A 23,262-nucleotide genomic window follows, 5' to 3' on the forward strand; every position below is an offset into this window, starting at 1 on the left:
GTGTGGTTCATTGAGTCAGCGAGTGGATGTGAGTGTGATTGTGGTTGACTTCAGTGGTTAAGTGATTGAGTGGTTGGATGTGTGTTTGTGTAGGTGGGTGTGTGGTTCATTGAGTGAGCGAGTGGATGTGAGTGTGATTGTGGTTGACTTCAGTGGTTAAGTGATTGAGTGGTTGGATGTGCGTTTGTGTAGGTGGGTGTGTGGTTCAGTGAGTGAGCGAGTGGATGTAAATGTCGGTGTGGTTGACTTAAGTGGTTGGGTGATTGAGTGGTTGGATGTGCGTTTGTGTAGGTGGGTGTGTGGTTGAGTGAGTCAGCGAGTAGATGTGAGTGTCAGTGTGGTTGACTTCAGTGGTTGAGTGATTGAGTGGTTGGATGTGTGTTTGTGTAGGTGGTTGTGTGGTTCAGTGAGTGAGCGAGTGGATGTAAATGTCAGTGTGGTTGACTTAAGTGGTTGGGTGATTGAGTGGTTGGATGTGCGTTTGTGTAGGTGGGTGTGTGGTTGAGTGAGTCAGCGAGTAGATGTGAGTGTCAGTGTGGTTGACTTCAGTGGTTGGGTGATTGAGTGGTTGGATGTGTGTTTGTGTAGGTGGGTGTGTGGTTTAGTGATTGAGTGAGTGAGTGAGTGTGAGTGCGGTTGACTTAAATGGTTGAGTGATTGAGTGGTTGGATGTGTGTTTGTGCGGGAGGGTGTGTGGTTGAGTGAGTGAGCGAGTGGATGTAAATGTCAGTGTGGTTGTCTTAAGTGGTTGGGTGATTGAGTGGTTGGATGTGCGTTTGTGTAGGTGGGTGTGTGGTTCAGTGAGTTAGCGAGGGGATGTAAATGTCAGTGTGGTTGACTTAAGTGGTTGAGTGATTGAGTGGTTGGATGTGTGTTTGTGTAGGTGGGTGTGTGGTTCAGTGAGTTAGCGAGTGGATGTAAATGTCAGTGTGGTTGTCTTAAGTGGTTGGTTGATTGAGTGGTTGGATGTGCGTTTGTGTAGGTGGGTGTGTGGTTGAGTGAGTCAGCGAGTGGATGTGAGTGTCAGTGTGGTTGACTTAAGTAGTTGAGTGATTGAGTGGTTGGATGTGTGTTTGTGTAGGTGGGTGTGTGGTTTAGTGATTGAGTGAGTGAGTGAGTGTGAGTGTGAGTGCGGTTGACTTAAATGGTTGAGTGATTGAGTGGTTGGATGTGTGTTTGTGCGGGAGGGTGTGTGGTTGAGTGAGTGAGCGAGTGGATGTAAATGTCAGTGTGGTTGTCTTAAGTGGTTGGGTGATTGAGTGGTTGGATGTGCGTTTGTGTAGGTGGGTGTGTGGTTCAGTGAGTTAGCGAGTGGATGAAAATGTCAGTGTGGTTGACTTAAGTGGTTGAGTGATTGAGTGGTTGGATGTGTGTTTGTGTAGGTGGGTGTGTGGTTCAGTGAGTTAGCGAGTGGATGTAAATGTCAGTGTGGTTGTCTTAAGTGGTTGGTTGATTGAGTGGTTGGATGTGCGTTTGTGTAGGTGGGTGTGTGGTTGAGTGAGTCAGCGAGTGGATGTGAGTGTCAGTGTGGTTGACTTAAGTAGTTGAGTGATTGAGTGGTTGGATGTGCGTTTGTGTAGGTGGGTGTGTGGTTGAGTGAGTCAGCGAGTGGATGTGAGTGTCAGTGTGGTTGACTTCAGTGGTTGAGTGATTGAGTGGTTGGATGTTTGTTTGTGTAGGTGGGTGTGTGGTTCAGTGAGTTAGCGAGTGGATGTAAATGTCAGTGTGGTTGACTTAAGTGGTTTGGTGATTGAGTGGTTGGATGTGCGTTTGTGTAGGTGGGTGTGTGGTTCAGTGAGTGAGCGAGTGGATGTGAGTGTCAGTGTGGTTGACTTAAGTGGTTGAGTGATTGAGTGGTTGGATGTGCGTTTGTGTAGGTGGGTGTGTGGTTGAGTGAGTCAGCGAGTGGATGTGAGTGTCAGTGTGGTTGACTTCAGTGGTTGAGTGATTGAGTGGTTGGATGTGTGTTTGTGTAGGTGGGTGTGTGGTTCAGTGAGTCAGCGAGTGGATGTAAACGTCAGTGTGGTTGTCTTAAGTGGTTTGGTGATTGAGTGGTTGGATGTGCGTTTGTGTAGGTGGGTGTGTGGTTGAGTGAGTCAGCGAGTGGATGTGAGTGTCAGTGTGGTTGACTTAAGTAGTTGAGTGATTGAGTGGTTGGATGTGCGTTTGTGTAGGTGGGTGTGTGGTTCAGTGAGTCAGCGAGTGGATGTGAGTGTCAGTGTGGTTGACTTCAGTGGTTGAGTGATTGAGTGGTTGGATGTGTGTTTGTGTAGGTGGGTGTGTGGTTCAGTGAGTTAGCGAGTGGATGTAAATGTCAGTGTGGTTGACTTAAGTGGTTTGGTGATTGAGTGGTTGGATGTGCGTTTGTGTAGGAGGGTGTGTGGTTCAGTGAGTGAGCGAGTGGATGTGAGTGTCAGTGTGGTTGACTTAAGTGGTTGAGTGATTGAGTGGTTGGATGTGCGTTTGTGTAGGTGGGTGTGTGGTTCAGTGAGTCAGCGAGTGGATGTGAGTGTCAGTGTGGTTGACTTAAGTAGTTGAGTGATTGAGTGGTTGGATGTGCGTTTGTGTAGGTGGGTGTGTGGTTGAGTGAGTCAGCGAGTGGATGTGAGTGTCAGTGTGGTTGACTTCAGTGGTTGAGTGATTGAGTGGTTGGATGTGTGTTTGTGTAGGTAGGTGTGTGGTTCAGTGAGTCAGCGAGTGGATGTAAACGTCAGTGTGGTTGTCTTAAGTGGTTTGGTGATTGAGTGGTTGGATTTGCATTTGTGTAGGTGGGTGAGTGGTTCAGTGAGTCAGCGAGTGGATGTGAGTGTCAGTGTGGTTGACTTAAGTGGTTGAGTGATTGAGTGGTTGGATGTGCGTTTGTGTAGGTGGGTGTGTTGTTCAGTGAGTCAGCGCGTGGATGTGAGTGTCAGTGTGGTTGACTTCAGTGGTTGAGTGATTGAGTGGTTGGATGTGCGTTTGTGTAGGTGGGTGTGTGGTTCAGTGTGTTAGCGAGTGGATGTAAATGTCAATGTGGTTGACTTAAGTGGTTCGGTGATTGAGTGGTTGGATGTGCGTTTGTGTAGGTGGGTGTGTGGTTGAGTGAGTGGTTCATTGAGTCAGCGAGTAGATGTGAGTGTCAGTGTGGTTGACTTCAGTGGTTGAGTGATTGAGTGGTTGGATGTGTGTTTGTGTAGGTGGTTGTGTGGTTCAGTGAGTGAGCGAGTGGACGTAAATGTCAGTGTGGTTGACTTAAGTGGTTGGGTGATTGAGTGGTTGGATGTGCGTTTGTGTAGGTTGGTGTGTGGTTGAGTGAGTCAGCGAGTGGATGTGAGTGTGAGTGTGGTTGGCTTCAGTGGTTGAGTGATTGAGTGGTTGGATGTGTGTTTGTGTATGTGGGTGTGTGGTTCAGTGAGTTAGCGAGAGGTTGTAAATGTCAGTGTGGTTGACTTAAGTGGTTGGGTGATTGAGTGGTTGGATGTGCGTTTGTGTAGGTGGGTGTGTGGTTCAGTGAGTCAGCGAGTGGATGTAAGTGTCAGTGTGATTGACTTAAGTGGTTGAGTGATTGAGTGGTTGGATGTGTGTTTGTGTAGGTGGGTGTGTGGTTCAGTGAGTGAGCGAGTGGACGTAAATGTCAGTGTGGTTGACTTAAGTGGTTGGGTGATTGAGTGGTTGGATGTGCGTTTGTGTAGGTGGGTGTGTGGTTGAGTGAGTCAGCGAGTGGATGTGAGTGTCAGTGTGATTGACTTAAGTGGTTGAGTGATTCAGTGGTTGGATGTGTGTTTGTTTAGGTGGGTGTGTGGTTCATTGAGTCAGCGAGTGGATGTGAGTGTGATTGTGGTTTACTTCAGTGGTTAAGTGATTGAGTGGTTGGATGTGTGTTTGTGTAGGTGGGTGTGTGGTTCATTGAGTCAGCGAGTGGATGTGAGTGTGATTGTGGTTGACTTCAGTGGTTAAGTGATTGAGTGGTTGGATGTGTGTTTGTGTAGGTGGGTGTGTGGTTCATTGAGTGAGCGAGTGGATGTGAGTGTGATTGTGGTTGACTTCAGTGGTTAAGTGATTGAGTGGTTGGATGTGCGTTTGTGTAGGTGGGTGTGTGGTTCAGTGAGTGAGCGAGTGGATGTAAATGTCGGTGTGGTTGACTTAAGTGGTTGGGTGATTGAGTGGTTGGATGTGCGTTTGTGTAGGTGGGTGTGTGGTTGAGTGAGTCAGCGAGTAGATGTGAGTGTCAGTGTGGTTCACTTCAGTGGTTGAGTGATTGAGTGGTTGGATGTGTGTTTGTGTAGGTGGTTGTGTGGTTCAGTGAGTGAGCGAGTGGATGTAAATGTCAGTGTGGTTGACTTAAGTGGTTGGGTGATTGAGTGGTTTGATGTGCGTTTGTGTAGGTGGGTGTGTGGTTGAGTGAGTCAGCGAGTAGATGTGAGTGTCAGTGTGGTTGACTTCAGTGGTTGGGTGATTGAGTGGTTGGATGTGTGTTTGTGTAGGTGGGTGTGTGGTTTAGTGATTGAGTGAGTGAGTGAGTGTGAGTGCGGTTGTCTTAAATGGTTGAGTGATTGAGTGGTTGGATGTGTGTTTGTGCGGGAGGGTGTGTGGTTGAGTGAGTGAGCGAGTGGATGTAAATGTCAGTGTGGTTGTCTTAAGTGGTTGGGTGATTGAGTGGTTGGATGTGCGTTTGTGTAGGTGGGTGTGTGGTTCAGTGAGTTAGCGAGTGGATGTAAATGTCAGTGTGGTTGACTTAAGTGGTTGAGTGATTGAGTGGTTGGATGTGTGTTTGTGTAGGTGGGTGTGTGGTTCAGTGAGTGAGCGAGTGGATGTAAATGTCAGTGTAGTCGACTTAAGTGAGTGAGTGAGTGTGAGTGTGGTTGACTTAAGTGGTTGAGTGATTGAGTGGTTGGATGTGTGTTTGTGTAGGTGGGTGTGTGGTTTAGTGATTGAGTGAGTGAGTGAGTGTGAGTGTGAGTGCGGTTGACTTAAATGGTTGAGTGATTGAGTGGTTGGATGTGTGTTTGTGCGGGAGGGTGTGTGGTTGAGTGAGTGAGCGAGTGGATGTAAATGTCAGTGTGGTTGTCTTAAGTGGTTGGGTGATTGAGTGGTTGGATGTGCGTTTGTGTAGGTGGGTGTGTGGTTCAGTGAGTTAGCGAGTGGATGAAAATGTCAGTGTGGTTGACTTAAGTGGTTGAGTGATTGAGTGGTTGGATGTGTGTTTGTGTAGGTGGGTGTGTGGTTCAGTGAGTTAGCGAGTGGATGTAAATGTCAGTGTGGTTGTCTTAAGTGGTTGGTTGATTGAGTGGTTGGATGTGCGTTTGTGTAGGTGGGTGTGTGGTTGAGTGAGTCAGCGAGTGGATGTGAGTGTCAGTGTGGTTGACTTAAGTAGTTGAGTGATTGAGTGGTTGGATGTGCGTTTGTGTAGGTGGGTGTGTGGTTGAGTGAGTCAGCGAGTGGATGTGAGTGTCAGTGTGGTTGACTTCAGTGGTTGAGTGATTGAGTGGTTGGATGTTTGTTTGTGTAGGTGGGTGTGTGGTTCAGTGAGTTAGCGAGTGGATGTAAATGTCAGTGTGGTTGACTTAAGTGGTTTGGTGATTGAGTGGTTGGATGTGCGTTTGTGTAGGTGGGTGTGTGGTTCAGTGAGTGAGCGAGTGGATGTGAGTGTCAGTGTGGTTGACTTAAGTGGTTGAGTGATTGAGTGGTTGGATGTGCGTTTGTGTAGGTGGGTGTGTGGTTGAGTGAGTCAGCGAGTGGATGTGAGTGTCAGTGTGGTTGACTTCAGTGGTTGAGTGATTGAGTGGTTGGATGTGTGTTTGTGTAGGTGGGTGTGTGGTTCAGTGAGTCAGCGAGTGGATGTAAACGTCAGTGTGGTTGTCTTAAGTGGTTTGGTGATTGAGTGGTTGGATGTGCGTTTGTGTAGGTGGGTGTGTGGTTGAGTGAGTCAGCGAGTGGATGTGAGTGTCAGTGTGGTTGACTTAAGTAGTTGAGTGATTGAGTGGTTGGATGTGCGTTTGTGTAGGTGGGTGTGTGGTTCAGTGAGTCAGCGAGTGGATGTGAGTGTCAGTGTGGTTGACTTCAGTGGTTGAGTGATTGAGTGGTTGGATGTGTGTTTGTGTAGGTGGGTGTGTGGTTCAGTGAGTTAGCGAGTGGATGTAAATGTCAGTGTGGTTGACTTAAGTGGTTTGGTGATTGAGTGGTTGGATGTGCGTTTGTGTAGGAGGGTGTGTGGTTCAGTGAGTGAGCGAGTGGATGTGAGTGTCAGTGTGGTTGACTTAAGTGGTTGAGTGATTGAGTGGTTGGATGTGCGTTTGTGTAGGTGGGTGTGTGGTTCAGTGAGTCAGCGAGTGGATGTGAGTGTCAGTGTGGTTGACTTAAGTAGTTGAGTGATTGAGTGGTTGGATGTGCGTTTGTGTAGGTGGGTGTGTGGTTGAGTGAGTCAGCGAGTGGATGTGAGTGTCAGTGTGGTTGACTTCAGTGGTTGAGTGATTGAGTGGTTGGATGTGTGTTTGTGTAGGTGGGTGTGTGGTTCAGTGAGTCAGCGAGTGGATGTAAACGTCAGTGTGGTTGTCTTAAGTGGTTTGGTGATTGAGTGGTTGGATTTGCGTTTGTGTAGGTGGGTGAGTGGTTCAGTGAGTCAGCGAGTGGATGTGAGTGTCAGTGTGGTTGACTTAAGTGGTTGAGTGATTGAGTGGTTGGATGTGCGTTTGTGTAGGTGGGTGTGTGGTTGAGTGAGTCAGCGAGTGGATGTGAGTGTCAGTGTGGTTGACTTCAGTGGTTGAGTGATTGAGTGGTTGGATGTGTGTTTGTGTAGGTGGGTGTGTGGTTCAGTGAGTTAGCGAGTGGATGTAAATGGCAATGTGGTTGACTTAAGTGGTTTGGTGATTGAGTGGTTGGATGTGCGTTTGTGTAGGAGGGTGTGTGGTTCAGTGAGTGAGCGAGTGGATGTGAGTGTCAGTGTGGTTGACTTAAGTGGTTGAGTGATTGAGTGGTTGGATGTGCGTTTGTGTAGGTGGGTGTGTGGTTCAGTGAGTCAGCGAGTGGATGTGAGTGTCAGTGTGGTTGACTTAAGTAGTTGAGTGATTGAGTGGTTGGATGTGCGTTTGTGTAGGTGGGTGTGTGGTTGAGTGAGTCAGCGAGTGGATGTGAGTGTCAGTGTGGTTGACTTCAGTGGTTGAGTGATTGAGTGGTTGGATGTGTGTTTGTGTAGGTGGGTGTGTGGTTCAGTGAGTCAGCGAGTGGATGTAAACGTCAGTGTGGTTGTCTTAAGTGGTTTGGTGATTGAGTGGTTGGATTTGCGTTTGTGTAGGTGGGTGAGTGGTTCAGTGAGTCAGCGAGTGGATGTGAGTGTCAGTGTGGTTGACTTAAGTGGTTGAGTGATTGAGTGGTTGGATGTGCGTTTGTGTAGGTGGGTGTGTGGTTGAGTGAGTCAGCGAGTGGATGTGAGTGTCAGTGTGGTTGACTTCAGTGGTTGAGTGATTGAGTGGTTGGATGTGTGTTTGTGTAGGTGGGTGTGTGGTTCAGTGAGTTAGCGAGTGGATGTAAATGGCAATGTGGTTGACTTAAGTGGTTTGGTGATTGAGTGGTTGGATGTGCGTTTGTGTAGGAGGGTGTGTGGTTCAGTGAGTGAGCGAGTGGATGTGAGTGTCAGTGTGGTTGACTTAAGTGGTTGAGTGATTGAGTGGTTGGATGTGCGTTTGTGTAGGTGGGTGTGTGGTTGAGTGAGTCAGCGAGTGGATGTGAGTGTCAGTGTGGTTGACTTCAGTGGTTGAGTGATTGAGTGGTTGGATGTGTGTTTGTGTAGGTGGGTGTGTGGTTCAGTGAGTCAGCGAGTGGATGTGAGTGTCAGTGTGGTTGACTTAAGTGGTTGAGTGATTGAGTGGTTGGATGTGCGTTTGTGTAGGTGGGTGTGTGGTTCAGTGAGTAAGCGAGTGGATGTGAGTGTCAGTGTGGTTGACTTAAGTGGTTGAGTGATTGAGTGGTTGGATGTGCGTTTGTGTAGGTGGGTGTGTGGTTCAGTGAGTCAGCGAGTGGATGTGAGTGTCAGTGTGGTTGACTTAAGTGGTTGAGTGATTGAGTGGTTGGATGTGCGTTTGTGTAGGTTGGTGTGTGGTTCAGTGAGTCAGCGAGTGGATGTGAGTGTCAGTGTGGTTGACTTAAGTGGTTGAGTGATTGAGTGGTTGGATGTGCGTTTGTGTAGGTGGGTGTGTGGTTCAGTGAGTCAGCGAGTGGATGTTAGTGTCAGTGTGGTTGACGTAAGTCACTGACACTCTGTCCTCCCATCACTGTCACTTGGCTCTGCCATCACTGTCATTTGATCCTCCCATCGCTGACACATGATGCTCTCATCTCTGCCACTAGGTCCTCCCATCACTGTCACTTGGCTCTGCTATCACTGTCATTTGATACTCCCATCGCTGACACATGATGCTCTTATCACTGCCACTAGGTCCTCCCATCACTGTCACTTGGCTCTGCCATCACTGTCATTTGATCCTCCCATCGCTGACATATGATGCTCTCATCACCGCCACTAGGTCCTCCCATCACTGTCACTTGGCTCTGCCATCACTGTCATTTGATCCTCTCATCGCTGACACACGATGCTCTCATCACTGCCACTAGGTCCTCCCATCACTGTCACTTGGCTCTGCCGTCACTGTCATTTGATCCTCCCATCGCTGACACATGATGCTCTCATCACTGCCACTAGGTCCTCCCATCACTGTCACTTGGCTCTGCTATCACTGTCATTTGATCCTCCCATCGCTGACACATGATGCTCTCATCACTGTCACTAGGTCCTCCTATCTCTGCAACTAGGTCCTTCCATCACTGTCACTTGGTCCTCCCATCACTGTCACTTGATACACCTATTAATGTCACTTGGTCCTCCCATCACTGTCACTTGGTTCTCCCATCACTGTCACTTGGTCATCCCATCACTGTCACTTGGTTCTCCCATCACTGTCACTTGGTTCTCCCATCACTGTCAGTTGGTACTCCAATCACTGTCACTTGGTCCTCCCATCACTGTCACTTGGTCCTCCCATCTCTGTCACTTGGTCCTCCCATCACTGTCACTTGGTTCTCCCATCACTGTCACTTGGTCCTCCCATCACTGTCACTTGGTTCTCCCATCACTGTCAATTGATACACCTATTAATGTCACTTGGTCCTCCCAACACTGTCACTTGGTCCTCCCATCACTGTCACTTAGTTCTCCCATCACTGTCACTTGATACACCTATTAATGTATCTTGGTCCTCCCATCACTGTCACTTGGTCCTCCCATCACTGTCAGTTGGTACTCCAATCACTGTCACTTGGTCCTCCCATCACTGTCACTTGGTCCTCCCATCTCTGTCACTTGGTTCTCCCATCACTGTCAGTTGGTCCTCCCATCACTGTCACTTGGTCCTCCCATCACTGTCACTTGGTCCTCCCATCTCTGTCACTTGGTCCTCTCATCACTGTCACTTGGTTCTCCCATCACTGTCACTTGATACACCTATTAATGTCACTTGGTCCTCCCATCACTGTCACTTGGTCCTCCCATCACTGTCACTTGGTTCTCCCATCACTGTCACTTGGTCCTCCCATCTCTGTCACTTGGTACTCCAATCACTGTCACTTGGTCCTCCCATCACTGTCACTTGGTCCTCCCATCTCTGTCACTTGGTTCTCCCATCACTGTCAGTTGGTCCTCCCATCACTGTCACTTGGTCCTCCCATCACTGTCACTTGGTCCTCCCATATCTGTCAGTTGGTCCTCCCATCTCTGTCACTTGGTTCTCCCATCACTGTCAGTTGGTCCTCCCATCACTGTCACTTGGTCCTCCCATCACTGTCACTTGGTCCTCCCATCACTGTCACTTGGTCCTCCCATCACTGTCAGTTGGTCCTCCCATCACTGTCACCTGGTCCTCCCATCTCTGTCACTTGGTCCTCCCATCACTGTCAGTTGGTCCTCCCATCACTGTCATTTGGTCCTCCCATCTCTGTCACTTGGTTCTCCCATCACTGTCACTTGGTCCTCCCATCACTGTCACTTGGTCCTCCCATCACTGTCACTTGGTCCTCCAATCACTGTCACTTGGTCCTCCCATCTCTGTCACATGGTTCTCCCATCACTGTCACTTGGTCCTCCAATCACTGTCGCTTGGTTCTCCCATCACTGTCACTTGGTCCTCCCATCACTGTCACTTGGTCCTCCAATCACTGTCACTTGGTCCTCCCATCACTGTCACTTGGTCCTCCCATCTCTGTCACTTGGTCCTCCCATCACTGTCACTTGGTCCTCCCATCACTGTCACTTGGTACTCCAATCACTGTTGCCTGGTCCTGACATCACTGTCACTTTGTGCTCTCATCACTGACGCTTGGTCCTCCCATTACTGTCGGGACATATATACGAAAATGATCACATTTAATATATCTTAGATATGAGATGACCGAGTGAGTGAGTGAGTGAGTGAGTGAGTGGGTGGGTTGGATGTGGGTGGTTGAGTGGTTGAGTGGTTGAGTGGTTGAGTGAGTGGTTGAGTGGTTGAGTGAGTGAGTGGTTGAGTGAGTGGTTGAGGGGTTGAGTGAGTGGTTGAGTGAGTGGTTGAGTGAGTGAGTGAGTGAGTGAGTGAGTGTGTGAGTGAGTGAGTGGGTGGGTGGATGGGTGGGTGGTTGGGTGGGTTGGTGGATGGGTGGGTGGGTGGGTGAGTGGGTGAGTGAGTGAGTGAGTGAGTGAGTGAGTTTAAGAGTGTCACCAGTAACACCCATAACGAATCACTTACGAGACTCTCAGCAAAGATAAGGCAGGGGGTGGCTTGGGTATGGTATGCGTAATCTATACATGTGTTATGAGTGAATAAGCCAGACAAGAAACCAACGCTGTTAACATCACGTGACATTCATAACGATTCAGTCAACAATAAAACTGCAATATGTGGATCAACATTTCAAAAGACAGGTCTGCCGTCAACACATTGGGCAACACATTGATCACACCTGTAACGCTGGCAGACTATTCCTAGCTTACTCGAGATTCTATGAGCAACAAGGACTGTTAAGAATGTGTTTCTAAACCTTGTCCATTCTTGATTATGACTTAACGGGCCATGAGAAGCCTTCATTCAATTTCCCATAAAATATGCTTCTCTTCAGGAGTGTGCATATGTCTGACTCTCAACACATACAAAACAGCCCGCCAACTGTTCCCGCCTACCACCACAAGCCTACACATGCAGTCGTCCAATGTAGCAAGTGTAAGGCCTGTTGACAACAGTATGCACAACAGGACATGGTTATAGCTTTCACTTTCAACTAGCCACGCATGAAGTATTCAGGTGACTGTACTCACCAGCCCCACACAGGTAGTAGCGGGCTGACGGACATGTTTACTGTCACAGTGTCACTACTGCCCTGGAGTGCCGGGGATGAGCCACCAGACCCCTGCCAGGATCAGGACGAAGCAGCAACACCAGGGCGGTGGGGTGACATGTTAACTGTCACAGTGTCACTACTGCCCTGGAGTGCCGGGGATGAGCCACCAGACCCCTGCCAGGATCAGAACGAAGCATCAACACCAGGGTGGTGGGCTGACGTGTTAACTGTCACAGTGTCACTACTGCCCTGGAGTGCCGGGGATGAGCCACCAGACCCCTGCCAGGATCAGAACGAAGCATCAACACCAGGGTGGTGGGCTGACATGTTAACTGTCACAGTGTCACTACTGCCCTGGAGTGCCGGGGATGAGCCACCAGACCCCTGCCAGGATCAGAACGAAGCAGCAACACCAGGGCGGTGGGGTGACACAGTGATCCAGTCGCTGTTTCTTCACATCAGAGAATCAACACGGGTACACGGTGTGATGCCTAGTATGTGTGCCCCTCAATGTTTTACCTGGAATATTGCTTAGAGCGGCTGATTGCACATGTCACTCTCACAGCAATCCCACTCGCATTATAATTGTGAAAAGACTCCATCAATACAACACCGGTATATATCTGTATCATGGAGAATGACAAACAAGATGCCATTTTCAAATACTCCATGTACTCGGCGTCTGTCCAACAACAGTACTTACAGCACACCCTTCCAAATCACACCCTTCCACATCACCCATGTACACATCACCCATGTACACATCACACCCTTCCAAATCACCCATGTACACATCACCCATGTACACATCACACCCTTCCAAATCACCCATGTACACATCACCCATGTACACATCACACCCTTCCACATCACCCATGTACACATCACCCATGTACACATCACCCATGTACACATCACCCATGTACACATCACACCCTTCCAAATCACCCATGTACACATCACCCATGTACAAATCACACCCTTCCAAATCACCCATGTACACATCACCCATGTACACATCACCCATGTACACATCACCCATGTACACATCATCCATGTACACATCACCCATGTACACATCACACCCTTCCAAATCACCCATGTACACATCAACCATGTACACATCACCCATGTACACATCACACCCTTCCACATCACCCATGTACACATCACCCATGTACACATCACACCCTTCCAAATCACCCATATACACATCACACCCTTCCAAATCACACCCTTCCACATCACCCATGTACACATCACCCATGTACACATCACACCCTTCCAAATCACACCCTTCCACATCACCCATGTACACATCACCCATGTACACATCACACCCTTCCAAATCACACCCTTCCACATCACCCATGTACACATCACCCATATAGACATCACACCCTTCTAAATCACCCATGTACACGTCACCCATGTACACATCAAACCCTTCCAAATCACACCCTTCCACATCACCCATGTACACATCACCCATGTACACACCACCCATGTACACATCACACCCTTCCAAATCACACATGTACACATCACCCATGTACACATCACCCATGAACACATCACCCATGTACACATCACACCCTTCCAAATCACCCATGTACACATCACCCATGTACACATCACCCATGTACACATCACCCATGAACACATCACCCATGTACACATCACACCCTTCCAAATCACCCATGTACACATCATCCATGTACACATCACACCCTTCCAAATCACACCGTTCCACATCACCCATGTACACAACACCCACGTACACATCACACCCTTCCAAATCACCCATGTACACATCATCCATGTACACATCACACCCTTCCAAATCACCCATGTACACATCATCCATGTACACATAACCCATGTACACATCACACATGTACACATCACCCCCTTCCAAATCACCCATGTACACATCACCCATGTACACATCACACCCTTCCAAATCACACTCTTCCACATCACCCATGTACACATCACCCATGTACACATCATACCCTTCCAAATCACCCATGTACACATCACCCATGTACACATCACACCTTTCCAAATCACCCATGTACACATCACCCATGTACACATCACACCCTTCCAAATCACCCATGTACACATCACCCATGTACACATCACACCCTTCCAAATCACCCATGTACACATCACCCATGTACACATCACCCATGTACAAATCACCCATGTACACATCACCCATGTACACATCACACCCTTCCAAATCACCCATGTACACATCACCCATGTACACATCACCCATGTACACATCACACCCTTCCAAATCACACCCTTCCACATCACCCATGTACACATCACCCATGTACACATCACACCCTTCCAAATCACCCATGTACACATCACCCATGTACAAATCACACCCTTCCAAATCACCCATGTACACATCATCCATGTACACATAACCCATGTACACATCACACATGTACACATCAACCCCTTCCAAATCACCCATGTACACATCACCCATGTACACATCACCCATGTACACATCACACCCTTCCAAATCACACTCTTCCACATCACCCATGTACACATCACCCATGTACACATCATACCCTTCCAAATCACCCATGTACACATCACCCATGTACACATCACACCTTTCCAAATCACCCATGTACACATCACCCATGTACACATCACACCCTTCCACATCACCCATGTACACATCACCCATGTACACATCACACCCTTCCACATCACCCATGTACACATCACCCATGTACACATCACCTATGTACACATCAACCATGTACACATCACCCATGTACACATCACACCCTTCCAAATCACCCATGTACACTTCACCCATGTACACATCACACCCTTCCAAATCACCCATGTACACATCACCCATGTACACATCACCCATGTACACATCACACCCTTCCAAATCACCCATGTACACATCACCCATGTACACATCACACCCTTCCAAATCACCCATGTACACAACACCCATTTACACATCACCCATGTACACATCACACCCTTCCAAATCACACCCTTCCACATCACCCATGTACACATCACCTATGTACACATCACCCATGTACACATCACCCATGTACACATCACACCCTTCCAAATCACACCCTTCCACATCACCCATGTACACATCACCCATGAACACATCACCCATGTACACATCACACCCTTCCAAATCACCCATGTACACATCACCCATGTACACATCACCCATGTACACATCACCCATGTACACATCACACCCTTCCAAATCACCCATGTACACATCACCCATGTACACATCACACCCTTCCAAATCACCCATGTACACATCACACCCTTCCAAATCACCCATGTACACATCACCCATGTACACATCACCCATGTACACATCACCCATGTACACATCACACCCTTCCAAATCACCCATGTACACAACACCCATGTACACATCACCCATGTACACATCACACCCTTCCAAATCACACCCTTCCACATCACCCATGTACACATCACCTATGTATACATCACCCATGTATACATCACCCATGTACACATTACACCCTTCCAAATCACACCCTTCCACATCACCAATGTACACATCACCCATGAACACATCACCCATGTACACATCACACCCTTCCAAATCACCCATGTACACATCACCCATGTACACATCACCCATGTACACGTCACACCCTTCCAAATCACCCATGTACACATCACCCATGTACACATCACACCCTTCGAAATCACCCATGTACACATCACCCATGTACACATCACACCCTTCCAAATCACCCATGTACACGTCACCCATGTACACATCACCCATGTAGAAATCACCAATGTACACATCACACCCTTCCAAATCACCCATGTACACATCACCCATGTACACATCACACCCTTCCAAATCACCCATGTACACATCACCCATGTACACATCACCCATGTACAAATCACCCATGTACACATCACCCATGTACACATCACACCCTTCCAAATCACACTCTTCCACATCACCCATGTACACATCACCCATGTACACATCACACCCTTCCAAATCACACCCTTCCACATCACCCATGTACACATCACCCATGTACACATCACCCATGTACACATCACACCCTTCTAAATCACCCATGTACACATCACGCCCTTCGAAATGACCCATGTACACATCACCCATGTACACATCACCCATGTACACATCACACCCTTCCAAATCACCCATGTACACATCACCCATGTACACATCACCCATGTACACATCACCCATGTACACATCATACCCTTGCACATCACCCATGTACACATCATACCCTTCCACATCACCCATGTACACATCACCCATGTACACATCACACCCTTCCAAATCACACCCTTCCACATCACCCATGTACACATCACCCATGTACACATCACACCCTTCCAAATCACCCATGTACACATAACCCATGTACACATCACACCCTTCCAAATCACCCATGTACATATCACCCATGTACACATCACACCCTTCCAAATCACACCCTTCCACATCACCCATGTACACATCACCCATGTACACATCACACCCTTCCAAATCACCCATGTACACATCTCCCATGTACACATCACACCCTTCCAAATCACACCCTTCCACATCACCCATGTACACATCACCCATGTACACATCACACCCTTCCAAATCACCCATGTACACATCACCCATGTACACATCACACCCTTCCAAATCACACCCTTCCACATCACCCATGTACACATCACCCATGTACACATCACCCATGTACACATCACACCCTTCCAAATCACCCATGTACACATCTACCATGTACACATCACACCCTTCTAAATCACCCATGTACACATCACACCCTTCCAAATCACCCATGTACACATCACCCATGTACACATCACACCCTTCTAAATCACCCATGTACACATCACCCATTAACACATCACCCATGTACACATCACCCATGTACACATGATCCATGTACACATCACCCATGTACACATCACCCATGTACACATCACACCCTTCCAAATCACCCATGTACACATCACCCATGTACACATCACCCATGTACACATCACCCATGTACACATCATCCATGTACACATCACCCATGTACACATCACCCATGTACACATTACACCCTTCCAAATCACCCATGTACACATCACCCATGTACACATCACCCATGTACACATCACACCCTTCCAAATCACACCCTTCCACATCACCCATGTACACATCACCCATGTACACATCACACCTTTCCAAATAACCCATGTACACATCACCCATGTACACATCACGCCCTTCCAAATCACCCATGTACACATCACCCATGTACACATCACCCATGTACACATCACCCATGTACACATCACACCCTTCCAAATCACCCATGTACACATCACCCATGTACACATCACCCATGTACACATCACACCCTTCCAAATCATCCATGTACACATCACCAATGTACACATCACCCATGTACACATCACACCCTTCCAAATCACACCCTACCACATCACCCATGTACACATCACCCATGTACACATCACCCATGTACACATCACACCCTTCTAAATCACCCATGTACACATCACACCCTTCCAAATCACCCATGTACACATCACCCATGTACACATCACCCATGAACACATCACCCATGTACACATCACACCCTTCCACATCACCCATGTACACATCACCCATGTACACATCACACCCTTCCAAATCACCCATGTACACATCACCCATGTACACATCACACCCTTCCAAATCACCCATGTACACATCACCCATGTACACATCACACCCTTCCAAATCACCCATGTACACATCACCCATGTACACATCACCCATGTACACATCACCCATGTACACATCATACCCTTCCAAATCACACCCTTCCACATCACCCATGTACACATCACCAATGTACACATCACACCCTTCCAAATCACCCATGTACACATCACCCATGTACACATCACACCCTTCCACATCACCCATGTACACATCACCCATGTACACATCACACCCTTCCAAATCACCCATGTACACATCACCCATGTACACATCACACCCTTCCAAATCACCCATGTACACATCACCCATGTACAGATCACCCATGTACACATCATACCCTTCCACATCACCCATCTACACATCATACCCTTCCACATCACCAATGTACACATCACCCATGTACACATCACACCCTTCCAAATCACACCCTTCCAAATCACCCATGTACACATCACCCATGTACACATCACACCCTTCCAAATCACCCATGTACACATCACCCATGTACACATCACACCCTTCCAAATCACACCCTTCCACATCACCCATGTACACATCACCCATGTACACATCACACCCTTCCAAATCACCCATGTACACATCTCCGATGTACACATCACACCCTTCCAAATCACCCATGTATACATCACCCATGTACACATCACCCATGTACACATCACACCCTTCCAAATCACACTCTTCCACATCACCCATGTACACATCACCCATGTACACATCACACCTTTACAAATAACCAATGTACACATCTACCATGTACACATCACACCCTTCTAAATCACCCATGTACACATCACACCCTTCCAAATCACCCATGTACACATCACCCATGTACACATCACACCCTTCTAAATCACCCATGTACACATCACCCATTAACACATCACCCATGTACACATCACCCATGTACACATGATCCATGTACACATCACCCATGTACACATCACCCATGTACACATCACACCCTTCCAAATCACCCATGTACACATCACCCATGTACACATCACCCATGTACACATCACCCATGTACACATCATCCATGTACACATCACCCATGTACACATCACCCATGTACACATTACACCCTTCCAAATCACCCATGTACACATCACCCATGTACACATCACCCATGTACACATCACACCCTTCCAAATCACACCCTTCCACATCACCCATGTACACATCACCCATGTACACATCACACCTTTCCAAATAACCCATGTACACATCACCCATGTACACATCACGCCCTTCCAAATCACCCATGTAGACATCACCCATGTACACATCACCCATGTACACATCACCCATGTACACATCACACCCTTCCAAATCACCCATGTACACATCACCCATGTACACATCACCCATGTACACATCACACCCTTCCAAATCATCCATGTACACATCACCAATGTACACATCACCCATGTACACATCACACCCTTCCAAATCACACCCTACCACATCACCCATGTACACATCACCCATGTACACATCACCCATGTACACATCACACCCTTCTAAATCACCCATGTACACATCACACCCTTCCAAATCACCCATGTACACATCACCCATGTACACATCACCCATGAACACATCACCCATGTACACATCACACCCTTCCACATCACCCATGTACACATCACCCATGTACACATCACACCCTTCCAAATCACCCATGTACACATCACCCATGTACACATCACACCCTTCCAAATCACCCATGTACACATCACCCATGTACACATCACACCCTTCCAAATCACCCATGTACACATCACCCATGTACACATCACCCATGTACACATCACCCATGTACACATCATACCCTTCCAAATCACACCCTTCCACATCACCCATGTACACATCACCAATGTACACATCACACCCTTCCAAATCACCCATGTACACATCACCCATGTACACATCACACCCTTCCACATCACCCATGTACACATCACCCATGTACACATCACACCCTTCCAAATCACCCATGTACACATCACCCATGTACACATCACACCCTTCCAAATCACCCATGTACACATCACCCATGTACAGATCACCCATGTACACATCATACCCTTCCACATCACCCATCTACACATCATACCCTTCCACATCACCAATGTACACATCACCCATGTACACATCACACCCTTCCAAATCACACCCTTCCAAATCACCCATGTACACATCACCCATGTACACATCACACCCTTCCAAATCACCCATGTACACATCACCCATGTACACATCACACCCTTCCAAATCACACCCTTCCACATCACCCATGTACACATCACCCATGTACACATCACACCCTTCCAAATCACCCATGTACACATCTCCGATGTACACATCACACCCTTCCAAATCACCCATGTATACATCACCCATGTACACATCACCCATGTACACATCACACCCTTCCAAATCACACTCTTCCACATCACCCATGTACACATCACCCATGTACACATCACACCTTTACAAATAACCAATGTACACATCACCCATGTACACATCACGCCCTTCCAAATCACCCATGTACACATCACCCATGTACACATCACCCATGTACACATCACCCATGTACACATCACCCATGTACACATCACACCCTTCCAAATAACCCATGTACACATCACCCATGTACACATCACACCCTTCCAAATCACCCATGTACACATCACCCATGTACACATCACCCATGTACACATCACCCATGTACACATCACCCATGTACACATCACACCCTTCCAAATCACCCATGTACACATCACCCATGTACACATCACACCCTTCCAAATCACCCATCTACACATCACCCATGTACACATCACCCATGTACACATCACACCCTTCCAAATCACACCCTTCCACATCACCCATGTACACATCACCCAGGTACACATCATCCATGTACACATCACACCCTTCTAAATCACCCATGTACACATCACACACTTCCAAATCACCCATGTACACATCACCCATGTACACATCACCCATGTACACATCACCGATGAACACATCACCCATGTACACATCACACCCTTCCACATCACCCATGTACACATCACCCATGTACACATCACACCCTTCCACATCACCCATGTACACATCACCCATGTACACATCACACCCTTCCAAATCACCCATGTGCACATCACCCATTTACACATCACACCCTTCCAAATCACCCATGTACACATCACCCATGTACACATCACCCATGTACACATCACCCATGTACACATCATACCCTTCAAAATCACACCCTTCCACATCACCCATGTACACATCACCCATGTACACATCACACCCTTCCAAATCACCCATGTACACATCACCCATGTACACATCACACCTTTCCACATCACCCATGTACACATCACCCATGTACACATCACACCCTTCCAAATCACCCATGTACACATCACCCATGTACACATCACACCCTCCCAAATCACCCATGTACACATCACCCATCTACACATCACCCATGTACACATCACCCATGTACACATCATACCCTTCCACATCACCCATGTACACATCATACCCTTCCACATCACCCATGTACACATCACCCATGTACACATCACACCCTTCCAAATCACACCCTTCCACATCACCCATGTACACATCACACCCTTCCAAATCACCCATGTACACATCACCCATGTACACATCACACCCTTCCAAATCACCCATGTACACATCACCCATGTACACATCACACCCTTCTAAATCACACCCTTCCACATCACTCATGTACACATCACCCATGTACACATCACACCCTTCCAAATCACCCATGTACACATCACCCATGTACACATCACCCATGTACACATCACACCCTTCCAAATCACCCATGTACACATCACACCCTTCCAAATCACCCATGTACACATCACCCATGTACACATCACACCCTTCCACATCACCCATGTACACATCACCCATGTACACATCACACCCTTCCAAATCACCCATGTACACATCACCCATGTACACATCACACCCTTCCAAATCACCCATGTACACATCACCCATGTACACATCACCCATGTACACATCACCCATGTACACATCATTCCCTTCCACATCACCCATGTACACATCATACCCTTCCACATCACCCATGTACACATCACCCATGTACACATCACACCCTTCCAAATCACACCCTTCCAAATCACCCATGTACACATCACCCATGTACACATCACACCCTTCCAAATCACCCATGTACACATCACCCATGTACACATCACACCCTTCCAAATCACCCATGTACACATCACCCATGTACACATCACACCCTTCCAAATCACCCATGTACACATCACCCATGTACACATCACCCATGTACACATCACACCCTTCCAAATCACCCATGTACACATCACACCCTTCCAAATCACCCATGTACACATCACCCATGTACACATTACACCCTTCCAAATCACCCATGTACACATCACCCATGTACACATCACACCCTTCCAAATCACACCCTTCCACATCACCCATGTACACATCACACCCTTCCAAATCACCCTTGTAGACATCACCCATGTACACATCATCCATGTACACATCACACCCTTCCAAATCACCCATGTACACATCACACCCTTCCAAATCACCCATGTACACATCACCCATGTACACATTACACCCTTCCAAATCACCCATGTACACACCACCCATGTACACATTACACCCTTCCAAATCACACCCTTCCACATCACCCATGTACACATCACACCCTTCCAAATCACCAATGTACACATCACCCATGTACACATCACACCCTTCCAAATCACACCCTTCCACATCACCCATGTACACATCACTCATGTACACATCACCCATGTACACATCACACCCTTCCAAATCACCCATGTACACATCTACCATGTACACATCACACCCTTCTAAATCACCCATGTACACATCACACCCTTCCAAATCACCCATGTACACATCACCCATGTACACATCACCCATGTACACATCACACCCTTCCAAATCACCCATGAACACATCACCCATGTACACATCACACCCTTCCACATCACCCATGTACACATCACCCATGTACACATCACACCCTTCCACATCACCCATGTACACATCACCCATGTACACATCACACCCTTCCAAATCACCCATGTACACATCACCCATGTACACATCACACCCTTCCAAATCGCCCATGTACACATCACCCATGTACACATCACCCATGTACACATCACCCATGTACACATCATACCCTTCCAAATCACAGCCTTCCACATCACCCATGTACACATCACCCATGTACACATCACACCCTTCCACATCACCCATGTACACATCACCCATGTACACATCACACCCTTCCACATCACCCATGTACACATCACCCATGTACACATCACACCCTTCCAAATCACCCATGTACACATCACACCCTTCCAAATCACCCATGTACACATCACCCATGTACACATCACCCATGTACACATCATACCCTTCCACATCACCCATGTACACATCATACCCTTCCACATCACCAATGTACACATCACCCATGTACACATCACACCCTTCCAAATCACCCATGTACACATCACCCATGTACACATCACACCCTTCCAAATCACACCCTTCCACATCACCCATGTACACATCACCCATGTACACATCACACCCTTCCACATCACCCATGTACACATCACCCATGTACACATCACACCCTTCCAAATCACCCATGTACACATCACCCATTTACACATCACTCCCTTCCAAATCACCCATGTACAGATCACCCATGTACACATCACCCATGTACACATCACCCATGTACACATCATACCCTTCAAAATCACACCCTTCCACATCACCCATGTACACATCACCCATGTACACATCACACCCTTCCAAATCACCCATGTACACATCACCCATGTACACATCACACCTTTCCACATCACCCATGTACACATCACCCATGTACACATCACACCCTTCCAAATCACCCATGTACACAT

The sequence above is a fragment of the Haliotis rufescens genome, unplaced genomic scaffold (assembly GCF_023055435.1).
Source record: "Haliotis rufescens isolate VD_foot unplaced genomic scaffold, xgHalRufe1.0.p SCAF_113, whole genome shotgun sequence".
NCBI classification, from domain to species: domain Eukaryota; kingdom Metazoa; phylum Mollusca; class Gastropoda; order Lepetellida; family Haliotidae; genus Haliotis; species Haliotis rufescens.